Here is an 18,356-nt window from a genome sequence, read left to right on the forward strand (position 1 = left end):
GGAAAGGTGAGACGTGCTGATTACCTACAAAAAAGATCTTACAGGGGTTTTACCTGTTTTTATGTGTAGCACCTTATGCTACTTCTCCTCGTATTCTAGGTGACAGAACAGAAGGAATGTGTGGTTAGCATGTTAATAGAGGAAGAGTTGTTGGTTGGTGGGGTACAGGAGACAATGGTTTTTTTTTTTTCTTTTTAGATCTCATTTGTAGTTTTTAAAGACTTGAAAAATACCATATCTGATTGTTCCAGGTATGTTAATTAATTGGAATTAATATCATTTAGGATTTCCAGGTTTTTTTAATGCTGCATATTTCTTCAAAAAGTTTTTCTTTTAGACTTAAATTTTAATTGTGAATTACAGTATCCTCTGCTGAAAGATCAATAAGAACTTTCTCCTATACCAAACTCTTGCCTATTATAATTCTTGGAATTATAGAGCATTTTCTGTATATTCAATTTTCATCTATTTTGGGTCAGTCCACATAGGACTGATAATCCAGTATCAGATTAATTGTTCAGTAGTCAAAAAAGAGGGAACTTGTGTTTCTAGAATAGACAACAGAAATAAAGAAGTAAATTTTCTATAGTGAAAGGCTCTGGTAAGAATGAGGTAGAATATATCTGAACTTAGGAATTGAATTCTAATGGTTGATAGAGAAAAAAGCAAACAAACAAACAAAGCACCTTAGTTGTTTATTAGGGGCAGACGGAGGTAGAACTTAATGACAAGAGGCACCTTGGTTTTTCTTGTTCTTTTCAGCAACATATACTAGGTGCACAATGAATCACTGCAGAAAGAAATGAGTGAACCGACAAAGGAGCAAACAAGTAGGATAGTAGTCCAGAGTAAATAATCAGGGTGTTCACTGCCTGGGGAACCATCCTGAAGAAAATAAGCCTCTTATCATATTTTTTGTAACAGCAAATAGAATGAATTTATGAATATTTTAATATCTGATGGCATATGGATATCAGCCATATGTCCTCACTGTTCTCAGCTTCCGGAATATAAAATATCATTTTTATTATGTATCTTTATTATTTTTTGCGAGCGTAAGATTATTGAAAAAATTTTTTAAGTTAATTCTGAACCTTTAATTTTTCTTTTTCCAGAGTCTTGAATTTCACGAATATAAATTGGTCTTTTTTGGTTTTGTTGGTTTGTTTTGGGAACCTGTCACTGTTGGTTAGAATTGATGGTGGAAGTATCAATTTACTTCAAATTATTCCAAAATGGATGTTTTTATAGTGGGTGTATGTTGATGAATTATTAATTATTATTAGTTAAGTAATAATGGACTGCTTGAAGGCCAAGATAATTTTATTCAGTGTCTTAAGTGTCTTTTATCACATAACACACAACAGATGTTGGATGGGTAAATGGATGGCTGGATGAATGGTGATCATTCAACTTTGCAAAGGTGAAAAGTAGACTACAGGTCCAGCAGTTCCAAATGAACCAAAGTGTTAGTAAGTTACAACCTCCTGTTTCCTGGGACTTAGAGCTTATGAGAAGATACAGTTGCAGATTGGATATCAACATTCCACAGAACCAATGAAGTATCCAGTTTCCATAAAGCTTGCTTGGCTTGTTATGATATTCAATTATTAAGTGACGGTAACTGTTTCTATTTTAATTGTTTTGTTTCTACAAGCTGACTTCAGCACCTCTGGGTTCTATGTTATGATGGATGATTGTGTTCCATTCTCTGTGAGTTACTATTTGGTAAAACTTCCCAGAACACTAAGATTTCAGCAATAGCTTCCAGTTAGCTCTTCATCTATTCTCAAGTGACCTGGCAATCTTGCCCTTCTCTGTGAAGTGGGCTTTGTATGGTCTCCCATTGCCTCAGCCAATTAAGACCTTAAAATTAGGCTTTGAGGAACCCTGCTCATGCTTCCAGGAACAAATAGCGCCACTTTTCATTGAAGGAGATGAGAAGTGTTTAAGTTTGGCCAATGAACAAAGCAAGGATAAAAACAAGTGCTAAAATCACAATTAGCCCTGAATATTTTAATGCAGAAAGGGTATCAGTTTTTGGACACTATTCCACCATTATGCTTGATTTCCCCTCCATAATTTATAGACTTTTTCACTTCCTATAGAGATAATTAAGTTATATAGTAAGACATTTTGAAAAGGGTACTACACCCTTAGTTTTGAGGCAAATAGCTTAGCTATCCCTAGATGTAAGCAGGAATTAAAATATTCCTTTTGCCTTAAGCCTGAATAAGATTCTAGAATGTCAGCTCTTCAAAGAATCTTTCTTGATTTGGGTGGGAGAGATGAGGAGGTTTGACATGAAGGTATGACATTTTTATGAATTTCATACATACTTAAAAGTTATTGTTATTAAATAATGAATATCTTGATTTATGGTAGGTTGACTTGTTTCTCTTTTAATGACTGTGACACTTTGTGTTGAGCTGTGCCTATCTTTTGCTTCTGAGGCAATGAGCAGTACCTGTCTTTTGCTTCCCATACCAGATTAGCAATGTTCCCTCTAATGGTTAAAAGGAATAAAGAGTAACTTTTCCAACAAATGACAGAAAGGGCTTTCCACCAACACTTGCCCCCATCCTTCCCACTTAATTTGTCAACTGGGCATAAGATAAGAATGGCAAGATTGATATTCCTGCTCAGTAACAAAAGTGTTTGTGGGGAAAAAAATTTTTAAGATGTTATTTGCTTACATAGGGAAATTCTGCATGTGCATTAAATGCTTCAAGTAACTTTTTTTTTCCCTTAGACTGAGAATGACAAACTTTGTTGCTTTTGGCACGCCATATGTAAAAATGTATGTGATATATTTGCATGTATGTATATGTATACACCAGAGATGCTTTTGTGTAATATTATGCTGATTGTACTCTCAGAATGGAGTCTCTGAGCATTTGGCTCTGAAATCACCCCAGTGTCCAGGAACCAGCATAGATCAGGGCACTTTGAGTCTTTTGACGTGGAAAATTCTTTGTGGTACAGGGTGCTCCCAACCAGCTGAAGGACATTTGGTTATCGCTGCCTCCAAATACTGAATACCAGCAGCACTGTCTATATTCTGAAATAACCTTCAGAAAACTAGATGCCTTTCTCACAGCACCAGAAATTTTTTTTGTGCTTACTTGTTTTCTTATTTGTATCTGTTCAGGAAACCATGAATCACACAAAAGCACAGACCTTGTCTTAAATGTATCAATATTCCATGACATCACAGTGTGTGACCCATAAGCATTTAAGCCATGTTTATTCATCAGATGAAATGTAATACTTACTTTTTAACCTTTACCTAATTATTTGAATAGCATTTTCCCCAAACACAGGATTAAGCAATGTTGTGAAATAGTTTATTCAGAGATACCATAAACATATCTGATTATCCACTTACTTATTCATCTAGCCCTGTGTTTATATCTGGGCTTGTAAAACAGAATTACACACAGTGGATTTCATTGAGAATGTGCAGCCTCACAGAGTAGTGCTGCCCCAAAGGAATGGGACACAAATACAAGCTACACATGTTATTTAAAAGTCACATTAAAAAAGGTAAAAAGAAAATGTGAAGTTAATTGTAATAATATATTTTATATAGCCCATATATCCTAAATATAATCATTTTAATGTATAATTAGTATAAAAATTATCAAGTTATTTTACATTCCTTTTTCATATGGAGCTTTCTAAACCTAGCTTGTACTTTGCCCATATAGCACAACTTAGCCCCAGCCAGCCACATTTCAGAGGCTCAGTAACCTTGTGTGGTTCATGGCAATGTATGTGATGGCACAGCCTTAAAAGACCTTCTCTGTTGCCCACTATCTCATCTCATCATTTCTTTGATGAACGATTTGTCTGTAGTAGTAAGAATCCTAGGATTGTTGAGAACTTTTTAGGAAGTCTAAGATGAAGAGTGTAAGCGGAAGCTCATATGCTCTTATATTAATTTCTATTTATGAAAAAATTTCATATTTAAGAAATGATGTAAGGCATCCTTCAGTAAGACTATACCAAAATATATGAAGGAAAATTAAAGATGTATAGAAATGATTTACATAGGTGACCTTCTATTTCTGCTTTATTGACTATGCCAAAGCCTTTGACTGTGTGGATCACAATAAACTGTAAAAAATTCTGAAAGAGACGGGAATACCAGACCACCTAACCTGCCTCTTGAGAAATCTGTATGCAGGTCAGGAAGCAACAGTTAGAACTGGACATGGAACAACAGACTGGTTCCAAATAGGAAAAGGAGTACTTCAAGGCTGTATATTGTCACCCTGCTTATTTAACTTCTATGCAGAGTACATCATGAGAAACGCTGGACTGGAAGAAACACAAGCTGGAATCAAGATTGCCGGGAGAAATATCAATAACCTCAGATATGCAGATGACACCACCCTTATGGCAGAAAGTGAAGAGGAGCTAAAAAGCCTCTTGATGAAAGTGAAAGAGGAGAGTGAAAAAGTTGGCTTAAAGCTCAACATTCAGAAAACGAAGATCATGGCATCTGGTCCCATCACTTCATGGGAAATAGATGGGGAAACAGTGGAAACAGTGTCAGACTATATTTTTGGGCTCCAAAATCACTGCAGATGGTGACTGCAGCCATCAAATTAAAAGACGCTTACTCCTTGGAAGAAAAGTTATGACCGACCTAGACAGTATATTCAAAAGCAGAGATATTACTTTGCCAACTAAGGTCCATCTAGTCAAGGCTATGGTTTTTCCTGTGGTCATGTATGGATGTGAGAGTTGGACTGTGAAGAAAGCTGAGTGCCGAAGAATTGATGCTTTTGAAGTGTGTTGTTGGAGAAGACTCTTGAGAGTCCCTTGGACTGAAAGGAGATCCAACCAGTCCATTCTGAAGGAGATCAACCCTGAGATTTCTTTGTAGGGAATGATGCTAAAGCTGAAGCTCCAGTACTTTGGCCACATCATGCGAAGAGTTGACTCATTGGAAAAGACTCTGATGCTGGGAGGGATTGGGGGCAGTAGGAGAAGGGGATGACCGAGGATGAGATGGCTGGATGGCATCACGGACTCGATGGACGTGAGTCTGAGTGAACTCCGGGAGATGGTGATGGACAGGGAGGCCTGGCATGCTGCTATTCATGGGGTCGCAAAGAGTCGGACATGACTGAGCGACTGAACTGAACTGAACCATCACTGAATTTTCTGATTTTCTGTACATCTGTTCAAAAAACAGATGGTAGAGAATAGTACAATCATTTATGTAGCTGGGCAGTAGACAAAAATAGCTTTAGCAAATCAGAAGGAAGGACATTTCACGGAGGTTTATTTGCCTTCCTCCTAGAACTTTCTCTGTGCTGTATAGATTGCAGTAAAGAATTTGGATAGTTGTTAACTAGAGAGTTCATTCTTTGGAGTACACAAGTCATATTGTTTTTGGTTTAGAGTGTAGAGCTTAGTAAATATTTTGCTCAGGGCCAGGTTATTTTCCATTTAGCCTACAGAGTCTAAATTGCTTAGGTTGTGTTTTGACTGCCTAGACCAAGTTGTTTGTTTCCAGCTTTTTATTTTCAAAAGTTAGCACCTTCTAATGAATTTAGAAGAGTTTTTATTAGCTACATAGGAAGTAAATGAAAAGGGACCTAATGCTTTCTCAGTATTTACCACACTCCAAATTTGTATTTGATGTGTTATGTAACTTCTCAGATAATCTTTCATTTGAGATAGGTATTAGTCTTCCTAATTTATTAGGAAGGAAACTGAAACTCGTGCAGGTTAAGTGACAGGCGTTTGGATCTGTGGATAATGGGAACGGGATTCCTTTGTAAAATGTGGCTTGACCGGTGATGCAAGAAATCACTATCTTTATTCTGTCACTTTCAACTGTGACCTGTACCTGTCATTCACCACTCAGCAGCCTGGAGAAACTGTTCTGTAACATAAATTATACCATCTTATTACCCTACCTCAACCCATCAATAACTCATGTACTTAGAGGAAAAAATCCAGAGTTCTTTACCATGATTTGCAATCTCCCTCCCAGTTTGGCTTCTGCCTACTCCCCAGTTTCATCCATTTCCCTGTCAACTTGAGCATTAAGTTCTAGACACAGTTTATACTGGCTTTATTGTAGTTTTTTGCCTTTTGGTACTTGGATTGCATCTTAAACTGTTTTTTCCCACCTTCATTTTGTTCCTTCTCTCTTTCCTCTGCTAATGTTGTCCAGCTGTCATAAGTACCAATTGCGTTGACTTTCCAGGTCCGCATCCCTTTCTTTGTTCTAAAGGATTCAGTTTCCTGACTCACACGGACAGCTCGGTAGCCAGACCTGAGCTGGGCTGGTGGCTCGCTTCCCCTCACCACAGGGCTTGTTTCAGGAGATCCACTCTGGTCCCTTCTGAGTCCTTCTGTGATTGAAAATCTCAAACTCAAAATAGGCGAACCTCTTTTTATGCTTTGGACATGGTATTAAAAGGTTACAGACCTCTCTTTCAGAGTTCATATTCTGTGGCAAGAAGAGAAAAACTGATAGCAGAGAAATAAGTCAGTGCCTCGAAAAAACCTACAGATGTGGGTCAGTTGCTGGGCTTGCTGGGGTTGAGCCCCTGTACTCACTTAACCCCATTTGAGCCTGTGCCTTTCTGGATGAGATGCTGCGTTTCATTCCTTCCCTTTTGGTTATTAGTGAACCTTGGCTCTCCGTCCTTTACAGGCAGAGTTTTGACAAGTCAATGTTCCCAGTTGTATCCCTGAATATACACAGCAAGGAATTATTAGAATTCATTCTGTTTTCCTGTGTTAAATTGAAAAATATTTCTTAGCATCACTATAAGATCATGTTAAGCTAATTTTATTTAGTTTGGAAATGGTGGTTCCACTTTGTCTACAGCTATATATTTTCTGTTCAGAATTTCTTTTAGTATTCCTTCAATTTCTGAAAACCTAGAGAGGTAGAATATCTGTATGTGATATGTACGTATATATAAAATACAAAATGATTAGTTGTGGACATATCATTTTATTGGTGAAATTACTGTATTTTTGTGCCATATAAATTTGGGGTCCATTGAAACAGTGTTTAGTTTTTTTGAGTTGCATTATTTTTACTAAAATTTAGAATAAATACTATGAAGTTTTTGTTGAGAAGATGAAAGTGATACAAATATCTGCTAAAATGAAGTTGTCCCCATGCTAGAATTAATGAATTGGCATGGATAATTTGTACATTTATTTGTATCATTCAAGTCATTGCTGTTGAATTGTATAAGACTTGATCATGTCATTCTAGTTTAATTCACATGTTTGATTACATAGCAAAGTAACAAACACCATTTTGTTTGTGTTATGTGACATGAAAACAAGGACTGGGGATGGAAGCTCTGTGAAGATGCAAGTGAAATGCATACTAAGTTAAATTAGCGATCCATTTCATTCAGTATTCTGACAATGGCCCCATGTAGATGTTTTGATGGAAGCACAATCCTTATGTTCATTTGGTCATTTTGAAATGTTAAGAGTATATTCTGTGTATGTGTGCTTAGTCACTCAGTCATGTCTGCCTCTTTGTGAGCCCTTGGACTATAGCCCAGCAGGCTCCTCTGTCCATGGGATTCTCCAGGCAAGAATACTGGAGTGGATTACCATTCCCTTCTCCAGGGGATCTTCCCAACCCAGGGCTCAAACCCACATCTCCTGCATTACTGGCAGATTCTTTACAGGCTGAACCACCAGGGGAGCCCAAAAGAGTACTCTAAGTATCTCTCATTTATTTTTAAAGTAACCTGCATGGTTTAAAAAACTTTTTGAATTGCTTTTGTATTTTCAAGAGACATAAACCATCTTAGGAATAGTGCCCTACCTACCATACCTGCCACTACTCTCATCTTCTGATGCTCATGGCAGACATTACAAAAGTTAGCTTTCTCTGGGTCAGCTGCAGCTTCAGTATTCCCCCTAAGGCACTGTTCTAGATAGCCATTGCCAACTTACTTAAACTGACTCATGTAGTGGAATTTAGTTGTTTGTATGTATAGGAAATTAATTCTAAATGCTATAGTGTTCTGTCTACACTGAAAGTGATAGTACTTCCTTCTTACTTTAGGCATTCTGTTTTCAGGATTTTCATTTGCTTTTTAAAATATTTCACTTTCAATTCTGCTAGTCACTCAGAAAGGGACAAGTATCACTCCAAGTGGCTGATGGCAGAGTTCTTACCCTTAAGAGGCTACAAGTTTTGTGAACTATCACGGACATGCTGGCTTTGGCTATTATTTCTTTTTCAATTAACCTTTGCTTTGCTTAAGGTATTACGCTTTGCTCCCTCAACTGAGTGATGAAATGACAAATAGCTCAATTAAAAATTGGGCAAAGGTCTAAAATAGGCAGTTCTCCAAAGATTATATAAAATGGCTAATGAGCACATGAAAAGATGTTCAGTATCATTAACCATCAGGGAGATGCAAATCAAAACCACAACATGATGCCATGTCACACCCCTCCGGATAGCTGTTATCAAAAAGACCGATAATGACTGTTGGAGAGGATGTGGAGATATTGGAAGCCTCATACACTGCTGGTGAGAATGTGAAAAAGTGAGGCCACTTTGGAAAGATCTGGCAGTTTTCTGAAAAGTTAAATATAGAATTATCATAGTACTCCACTTTTTTATTCCAAGGTATATACCAAAGAGAAATGAACACACATATCCATGTTAAAACTGGTACATTAATATTCATAGCAGCCAAATGTTCATAATAGCCCAAAAGTAGAAGCATCCCAAATGTCTATCAACTGGTGATTGGTTAAGTAGAACGTCGTACAGCTACATGGTGGAATATTATTTAGCAATAAGAAGAAATGCATTACTAATAAATTTTACAACATGGATGAACCTTAAAAACACTAAGCTAAGTGTAAGGAGTCAATGAAAAAAGCTACATGCTATATGATCTCATTTATATCAAATGTCCCTTATAGGCAAATGAGAAACAGGAAATAGATTAGTGGTTGCCTAAGGCCAGAGTAGTGGGGGAAATGGGTGAATTGGGATGTGTCAGCCAAAGGGTACAAGGTTTCTTTTTGGGGTAAGGAAAACATTCTAGAATTGTGATGGTTGTGTTTTGGTCATCCAATCATACATTTCAAATGGGTGATTCGTATGCTGTATGAATTATACCTCTCACTGTTAAAATTAGTGTTATTTAGTTTCTAATCTTCCCTTCACTCTGCATATCTAATTCTTTAAACAATATTATCAGCTCTACCTATACACTATATTCCAAATCTGTCTCATTCTATAATCTTTGTTCAAAGTCAACTTTTGCCTGGACACCACTGCAGTGACCTCCTATCTGGCTTATACCTGCCTCCACTCTTGCATTCATGCAGTTATTTGTTTCATCTAGCAGGCAGAGTGAATATTTTTAAATTGATGATGAAATAGGTAATATTATTGCCTATTAATGCTAATGAAATTGTAGTGAAGTCACTTCACAGTTACTGTGCCACGTAATATTACAGGTACATAAATGTTCACTCATTTAATCCTTAACCACAGCTCTATGCTGAAGGTGCTGTTACTAATCCCCACTTTATTGATGAAGGAACTCAGGTTCAGAAAGGTTAAGTGATTTGCCCAAGGCTGTGCAGCAAGTAAACAGCTGTTATATAAAGTGGATCAAGGCATTCCTTGACTTAACATTCACTCAGTGCTTGCCCCTCTTTATTTTACCAATTTCTAGCCTACCACTCTCATTCTTGCCTTGGGCCGTTTGTACTTTTCCCTTTCTCTCTTAAAGCTCTCACTCTGGACTTTTATTTCTTCCTATCATTCTTAACTTCATTGTCACCTCACGGAAAAGCTATCTTCATTAATGCCAACTTGCTTTTGCATTTTTGAATATTTTCTTTATTGCCTCTATCAGTGCTTGAAATTATCTTATTTTAAGTGTTTAATCATATAAGCTTTGCCTCTGCCTTGTAGAATCATGCCTGACAAATAGTAAGAGTTCTGACTTTCTGACTTGTGGGAGGTTTGGATTTTATTTGTTTTCCAAATTATGGCTGAAACAAATTTTCAAAGTGCATGTGGGAAGACTGTTTTTATGCTCTAGTGACTCACTGTAAGAATATTTTTCACATGTTATTATAATTACTTTTTAAAAATAAAATAATCTTTTATAATTGACACCTTTCCAAGTGTCATTTTGGCCTTCACTTATTTTAAGATGGGAGTTGACCATTTGATTATGTGATATTTGAATCATTAGACAATATTGCTATTATTAACATGTTCCATATTTTTTAAGGTATTACTGTTTACTTCTAGGACATATATATTTATATTTTCAGGTGGGAGTATAAATAGAGAGTGGGAAGGGCTGAGGAAAGCAGTTCTTGGCTGTTGGTTTTATGGGGGCCTTTGAAGTGATATAACCACAGTCAACTTGGAGAAACCATGAGAGAGCTAGGGTAATTTTCTAGATCTGTTCTTGTCTGATGTTCTTGATTCTAAATTCTCACTGAGAAGCCTTGCTGTACCATGCCTTTTCATTAGTTGGGCCCACACACACTTATGTGGCGAAGTGTGATGATATCAATTCATACACACAGAAACACACTTTAATGTTCCATTTCCATAATGGCCTTTCATCAGTATCTTCCCTTCTGTTACTTTTCTGTTGTTTTTCTCATCTTTGAGTGATGGTGTTTACATTTCTGATGAGAGAAATAGCTCTTTGTGTGCGCATATATTACTCCTTGAATTAATGATACAATCATGTACACTCATGCGGCAATTTAAAGATTCCAGTTGTGTACACACATCCTAAAGAAAACTCGGGCTTCTTGAGAAGAAACATATTGTACAACTAGATGTCTGAGATTTACACTTTGATATTTTGCTGGCCTCTGATACATTGAAAAAGAATACAATATTCAGTATATTCTTACTAGTAGTTTTATTTTTCAGAATATTAAAATTGGATCCCATGTGCATAAATAATATTTATAGAATTCAGTTCTCTTTTCACTACTCAGCAAAGCAAGACAGATAAACACTAGATGCTAAAAAATAAAATAGGAAACTGCAGCATTGAATGGCTAGGCTCTAGTTGCTTTTACATAGTTTCTAATAACCAAGATTTTCATGCAGCTGACTCTTGATTCTTTGTATGGATAGGCTGGTTGTAGGATGTTGCCTGCAATCTACATAAGTTATCCAGTACTTGTAAGTGATGCTAAATAGAAGTTATTTAAAAACTTTTTATGCTTTAAATACATATATAAAAATAAACCTACCATGTGCACGGCTGGGCAGATTCAAAGAGTAGTAAGGACCCTGTCCCTGCCCTTGAGGAGGTTCTAGCCCCGTAGTCTAGGTGCTCACTTCAGCTCACCTTTGGATATATTGCTGTCGATACTAATAATGTACTGTGCAGACACATAATGAAGACACTAGCTCTTCTGGATGATTTGGAGGACAGAGAGCTATTTCAGTTGGACTCTGAAGGTTAAATAAGAGTGTGCCAGCTGGAGAGGCAGGCAACTGAAACTACAGAAGAGTCATAGGATTTTTAAAAGGCCATGCTGGTCTAGGAACCAGGAAGAGATTTAGGACGACAACAGTAGAAAATGGTTTCCTTCAATGAGGAGCAGGAGTAAATTTCAGCAGATGAGAAGTGGGAGAGGAAGAAAGAAATAAGGTGAACTTGGAAATGTGATTTGATATCAGATTAAGAATAGTTTTTCATTAACCACCAGATATCTTCTGTGAATGAGTGTGATGATTCCTCTTATTTGTAGAATGAGCAATGGGGAAAATGCTCTTCCTCTATTATGCCTTCTGTATAAAATATGCTCTTCTTGATAGCTGTTCTGTTACTAGTAGTGATAAGAAGCTACAGTATTGTTCAGTTTTAGTCTACCTGTGTCTTCTTTGATTGTCCTATGATATGATTAAATTTAACTTTTGTATTCTTTACAGATAGGGCATTATCTGGTGAAAGATGGAGATAGTGTAACCTTGCATTTTACAGTTTAGAGTTCTAGGCTGTATGGCATTTGGAAGCAGTCTGTTTGTCCAGCCTGAACTAGATCTAATGGAGACATACAGGGCTCAGGGAAGGTGAACCCTTGCCACTGACTTGGTTATTTGTCATTTCAGGATGTTCATGATGGAGTAGGTGAAGTGTTTGTGACCGAGATAGGTAGATTGGTAGGACTTTAAGATGGCTTCTAGTTGAACCGTTACAGAAGCCCTGATCACCCTTGTGATCTCAGGCTGCCTTTCGAGGGTACATCCGAGTGCTTGCCTTGGATTTTCTACTTGGGTTTTCTACTTCAGAGTGCATTCTATGGGATGAGGAGTATACAGGGCCATGGATACATGGCTGCTCACTCATACTGGACCATACTCTGGGTAGGGTTAGATTCTTTGATCAAACCATGAAGAGCCCACTCGGAGGAAAAGTTCAGGCCCTCTCCTTCGGTCTTGTCTTCCCAAAGACAGTGTGAATCCCTCTAGGTCCAAGAGGCGGCTGAAGAGTCGCTGTCTCTGGGGCAGCAGGGCCCAGATGTGTGCTGCAGTCCCCACATGCGTATGCCCAAGGCCCCTCATGGTGCTGGATAGAGTCTGGTGGCTTGGGAAGGCTTCCTTTTACATCCCTGAAAATGTGCAGAACAGCCTGCCTGGACCTGGAAGGGTCAACTGGAATTATAGAAGTTAAAAGGATCAAGAGGCTTCAGTATAGAATTTGAGACATGTCAACGAGCTCTTTAGAGAATCTGTGCACTGCTTTTCCTTGGAGTTATTTCTCTCAAACCCCCTCTTGTGTTGGAGGCAGATTATGTCTAATGTTTGTATTTGCAGACTTTCTGCCCTCTTATATTCGATCTCCCCCAAAAGTTTCAAATTAAAAAGTTTCTTTCTAAAGGGGTTTATAAAATTTTACTATTAGGCACTAATTCCCTCCGATGCCCAATGGGTAGTCATTGGAATTAGACTAGAAAGAACAAATTGATTTCATGTACTTGTGTTTATAGTAGAACAAGATAATAAAAGATGAATTGGCATGCAACAAGTTAAGTCAATAGCATTAGGCCTGTAGAATTATTTTCACTCCATTTTAAAAAACAAATACATTACTACTTACAATTTCCTATATATTTTATGCTGCAGCATCTTATGATTGAAGAGAAAGTAATTGTTTTATGTGTTATTTGATGCTTCATTAGTATAATATTGGGTGGTAAAAATATGTGAACACATAGATATTTTATATATATTTATATACACACATATATTCTCATATGTTAATTTTCAGAGCACACTTTAAAGGAGTGTATGTATTTTTCTTTAGATTTCTTTCTTCATTACAAAGGAAAAAAAACAAGGACTGATTCAGAGTAGTTACATGGAAGGTATCCTAAGTGGATTCCTTGGTTTTTCATTACCTCAGTTCAACATTTACCTCAATCTATATATAAATGATGGAAATAATTTTTGGAGATCAGAAAAACAGCAAAATTAGATTATCTTTTCCTGTAAGCCAAAAGAGCTCTTTTGTTTGTAGGTGCTACACTTTGTTTTTATGAAGGGAGTGAATGTGTGTATTTGGTGAATAAGATTTACTTTAATGCTCTGGAGTATGCAAGTTAATGATTTTAGCTTCTAATGTTTTATGACTTTAAAGAAAACTATTGGACAATTTGAATGTCAGATGGTTTAATTCACAGTCATATTGTGGTCTTGAAATTGTTCTGTGTAAACGTTTAGATAGAGCTTGCACATTGTCAGTTCTAGTTATTCTAAATCACTTTTGATTTTTTAAAATTTTGGTCAAGAAAATACCCAATTAAAGTCAATGGAATATGCAAAAAAAAAATAAAGTCAATGGAATATGCATGTGTAAAATACCTCACTAGTTATGGGGCCTTTGAACAGGTTGATGTGCGGATCAAATAACAAGGGGTTAATTAGATGATTATTTTTTAAAGAGAATTTTTAAATGATTAGTGACTTGCTTTATTTTATTTTCAGTTGTATACTCCTTAATGACAGTATGTCAATAGAAATATCTATTCTTTTAATATTTATAATCCTAAAATAACTTGAGGAAAAAGTCTGGGAAAGTAGGTTTTGTGATATGGACAAGTTATTATTTTATACAGCAATATATTTTACATGATTATTATTTCAGTAGGTGGTATAGACTATATATATGTGTGTATATTCATATAATACATATATACATGCTTATATATATACAGATCCAGTCAACTCTGAAATAGATGGAAATAGGTACATCTTGTTTGTTATTGTTTAGTCAGAATTTCCTAACTTTTTTTCTAAACTCAATGTATAATTCTGATTTCATACTATGATTGTGGCATCTCCCATGAGAAAACAAAGTCAATAAGATCTGTTGCCTAGTAACAAATTATCAAGGAAAGCAGATGAGAAGAACACTAAAACTGTTTCAGTCTGTGTTTAAAATTGTTTGGTAATGGAGATTATGTTTGCAGCAATTTATGATGTGATTTCATCCTTCTGAGATTGTTCCTATCTATCCTTAAGAAATAGCTGTGTTTTGCAAATAGCTATAGGTATAGGTTATCTGTTTATGTCCCCTCCTCCAAGGGTCAAGGTTCAAAAATAATTATTAGTCCAGAATTAATTGTTGTGCTGGCTATTTGTATCACAAAAGAATTCTTATTTTAGGTATTCTCTCATTCTTAGTTACTCTCCTAGTGTTTAGATTTGCTACATTGCTCTGCAGTCTGAAATAGAAAGAAGACAGTCTAATTGTGGCATTTGTGGTTGATTATAGAAACAAACGTGAAATACATGTTGATCCCCATTGTAGCTTTCTCTCAGCTCCACATTATGGTTACTTCTTAATGTCCTGTGTATAAAATTAGATAGAGGATCCAATATTGATCGGATATTATTCTTAAGCAAGGCAGGTGTTTCATTTGATATTCCACTTGCAAGCCATCAGAATTGTTGGTAATAAGAAACTGAGCCATTCAGAAAAAAATCCAGTTGATAGAATGGAAATGAAAACCCTATTCATTTGTCAAAAAAGGAAATAAAATATGTAGCTATAACTAACCTTAACAACAAATTAAAACCCATATGAGGAAAACTGTGAAACACACCTGAAAGAGACAGCTGTATACTGGAAGATATGAGAGGCATACCATTTTCTTGGCTAGGAGAACTCAAGTATCATAATGATATAATTTATTCCCAAATCAATGACTTAAATGCAAACTCATACACGTATAATCTCCTTTTTGGTTTTCTTTTTTTTAACTCAAGCTTGGAAAGCCAATTATAAAATTCATTTGGAAGAATGAAAAAGTATGAATATCCAGTAAAATCCAGAGAAAGAAGAGCAAGGGAAAAGAGTCGGTCTAAATCTATTTAGACCGACTCTTTGCGACCCCATGGACTGTAGCCTACCGGGCTCCTCCCTCCGTGGGATTCTCCAGGCAAGACTACTGGAGTGGGTTGCCATTTCCTTCTCCAGGGGATCTTCCCCACCCAGGGATCGAACCTGAGTCTCCCGCATTCCAGGCAGACGCTTTAACCTCTGAGCCACCAGGGAAGCCCAAATCTCTCTTAAAAAGAAAAATAAATTTACTAGCAGACCAACGGAACCAATAGAAAATCCAGAAATAGACCCAAATGCTTAAAGAAATTTAGTCTACAGTAAGGTTAGAATTTTAAATCAGTGCAGATATATAAATTTTTTAGTAAGTATACGGGGATAACTGGATATTTGTATGGAAAAAGATTACATTAGATTCATTACTGAGGCCATCCACTGAATGTATTTTAAATGGATCAGAGACTTCAGTGTTAAAAATGAAATTACACAAATACTAGTAAAAGCATGGGCAATACCTCTATAGTCTGGCAGTAGGCAAAAGTGACCTTTACTAGCTCAAATCCAGAAGCAATCAGGATATAGAATTGATATATTTGATTATATAGAAGTTTTTTATTTTTTTATTTTTATATTTTATTTTTTTAATGATTGAAAACCCTCCATCATAAGTAAAATAAAAAGACAAGTTATCAATTGGGAAAAATATTTGCCAGTCTTATCATACACAAGAGGTTATAGCCCTAAATACTGAGGCTGGGAACTGTGAGGAAACAAGCTTTTTTTACACACTGCTTGTCGCAGTGCAAAATGGTCCCTTTTGAAGGTGCCTTTGAATGTAGTTAATTTCCATAAGCACTAACTTTTGATTCCTGGATCCTGCTTCTAGGAATTTGTGTCAAAGATGCAGATACAGTGGACAGCCATACAAGAGCCCACTGCATAATGCTGGGTTTTTTTGCAGCACTTTTTAATAGCAAAAGAGGAAATAACCCAATGTCCATCATTAGGGGGTTGGTTGAAAAAAAAAAGAACATCCAGAATGTGTAGTAATATGCAACAATGGAGAGAAATTCCTCTTCAGTGTCTGGTATCTCGGTTGGGAGGATTCAGAGGCAGGGCTACCTACAAGGAAGTCTCCCCCTGCTCCTGTTCCTCAGAGCATGGCAGCTCAGGGCTCACGTGTCCTGGGGAATAGTGAAGTTACATTGCTTCTTCTAATCTCTTTGTGGAAATCACACAGCATCACTGCCCTGCGCTCTGTTGATAACAAGCCACTCACCAGGCTCAGACGGTAAAGCGTCTGTCTACAGTGCGGGAGACCTGGGTTCGATCCCTGGGTCGGGAAGATCCGCTGGAGAAGGAAGTGGCAATCCACTCCAGTTCTATTGCCTGGAAAATTCCATGGACAGGGGAGCCTGGTGGGCTACAGTTCATGGGGTCGCAAAGAGTCAGACACGACTGAGCGACTTCACTTCACTTCACTTCACCAGCAAATATCAGGCTATATCAGGTCATTGGTAAATGTTTATTGTGAACATCCTTTTGGCTAAAATAAAATGATTCTTATCTTTTAAACATAACTACAGTACTTTGGTCCAGAGAAGGCAATGGCACCCCAGTCCAGTACTCTTGCCTGGAAACTCCCATGGACGGAGCAGCCTGGTAGGCTGTAGTCCATTGGGTCGCTAAGAGTTGGACACGACTGAGCGACTTCACTTTCACTTTTCACTTTCATGCATTGGAGAAGGCAATGGCAACCCACTCCAGTGTTCTTGCCTGGAGAATCCCAGGGATGGGGGAGCCTGATGGGCTGCCATCTATGGGGTTGCATAGAGTCTGACATGACTGAAGCGACTTAGCAGCAGCAGCAGCAACAGTACTTTGGTCATGCCTAAAAAAATAGCAATTTTAAAATAATGTATCACAAACAAATAACATTGTTCAGGTATAGATAATAGTTGTAATTGGGTAATGTGTATATCAGCTCATTATACTGATCTAGCTCTTTGCTTTTGAATAGGTTTGAAATTTTGCATAATAAAAAGGTTTATAAAAGAAAGGTAGAAATGAGACAAGAAAGAAAATAAGGGAAGGAATGGAAGGATTGAGAAAAGGAAAGATGGAATTGATCTGGGTGAAACTTTGGCATAATTCAATATTGTTGCTGTCTCAGCTTTATAGAAAATTACATTCAATATACATTTCCATTTTCAAAACATAAAAATATGGACCTAAGATACATCTGTAATTTTTAGATTTATGAGGAATAGTCCTAAAAGTCTCCATAATAAAATAAATTGTTTGTATTTGTTAAGTACACATGAGATTGGAAAATATATGTATATTCCCTGGTGGCTCAGAAGGTAAAGCGTCTGCCTACAATGCAGGAGACCCGGGTTCAATCCCTGGGTTGGGAAGATCTCCTGGAGAAGGAAATGGCAATCCACTCCAGTTTTCTTGCCTGGGAAAGCCCATGGATGGAGGAGCCTGGTAGGCTACAGTCCATGGGGTTGCAAAGAGTTGGACACGACTAAGCGACTTCATTTTCACTTTTTCACATATATTGTATTGTATCTGTATATAAAATATGAGCAGATAAAAAATCTATGTGACTTCTCAGCGTAACCAAATCCTAAATTTTATTTAGTATATGATACTTCTTTTTTTTCGTCTTAGAAAATTTAATCTGAACTTTCGATTCAAATGTTAACTTATTGGCTGGAATGTTTACTTGATGGTTTTCTTCGTTCTTCAAATGAGTATCAGCTTCTTAAATTGCAATTTATCCTTAGTAAAATCCTCTAATGGTTTACAGCTACATATTGAAATTATTTCTCAGAGATCCTGTTTTTCTATATTTAATTATGTGGTAAGGAACAAATAAAGGTATTATTTTTAGTGTGTTTTTCCCATTACATAAGCATCTGTCTTACTAATCTAAAGAGTTTCTTAATTCTGGTAGTTTAAAGTTTTATTAATAATCATTTTGTG

The 18,356-nt window shown here is 36.8% G+C and overlaps 1 protein-coding gene and 1 non-coding gene across 2 annotated transcripts in view; one reads left to right on the plus strand and one right to left on the minus strand.

Annotated features, from left to right (window-relative positions):
- CEP128 (centrosomal protein 128) overlaps positions 1–18,356 on the plus strand; it is a 466,954-nt gene that overhangs the window by 239,050 nt on the left and 209,548 nt on the right. The gene's annotated exons all lie outside the window — the stretch shown is intronic.
- On the minus strand, positions 15,510–15,581 carry TRNAS-GGA. Its single transcript has one exon. It is a non-coding gene; the product is annotated as a tRNA-Ser (tRNA).

Source organism: Capra hircus, chromosome 10 (genome assembly GCF_001704415.2).
Source record: "Capra hircus breed San Clemente chromosome 10, ASM170441v1, whole genome shotgun sequence".
Lineage (NCBI taxonomy): Eukaryota > Metazoa > Chordata > Mammalia > Artiodactyla > Bovidae > Capra > Capra hircus.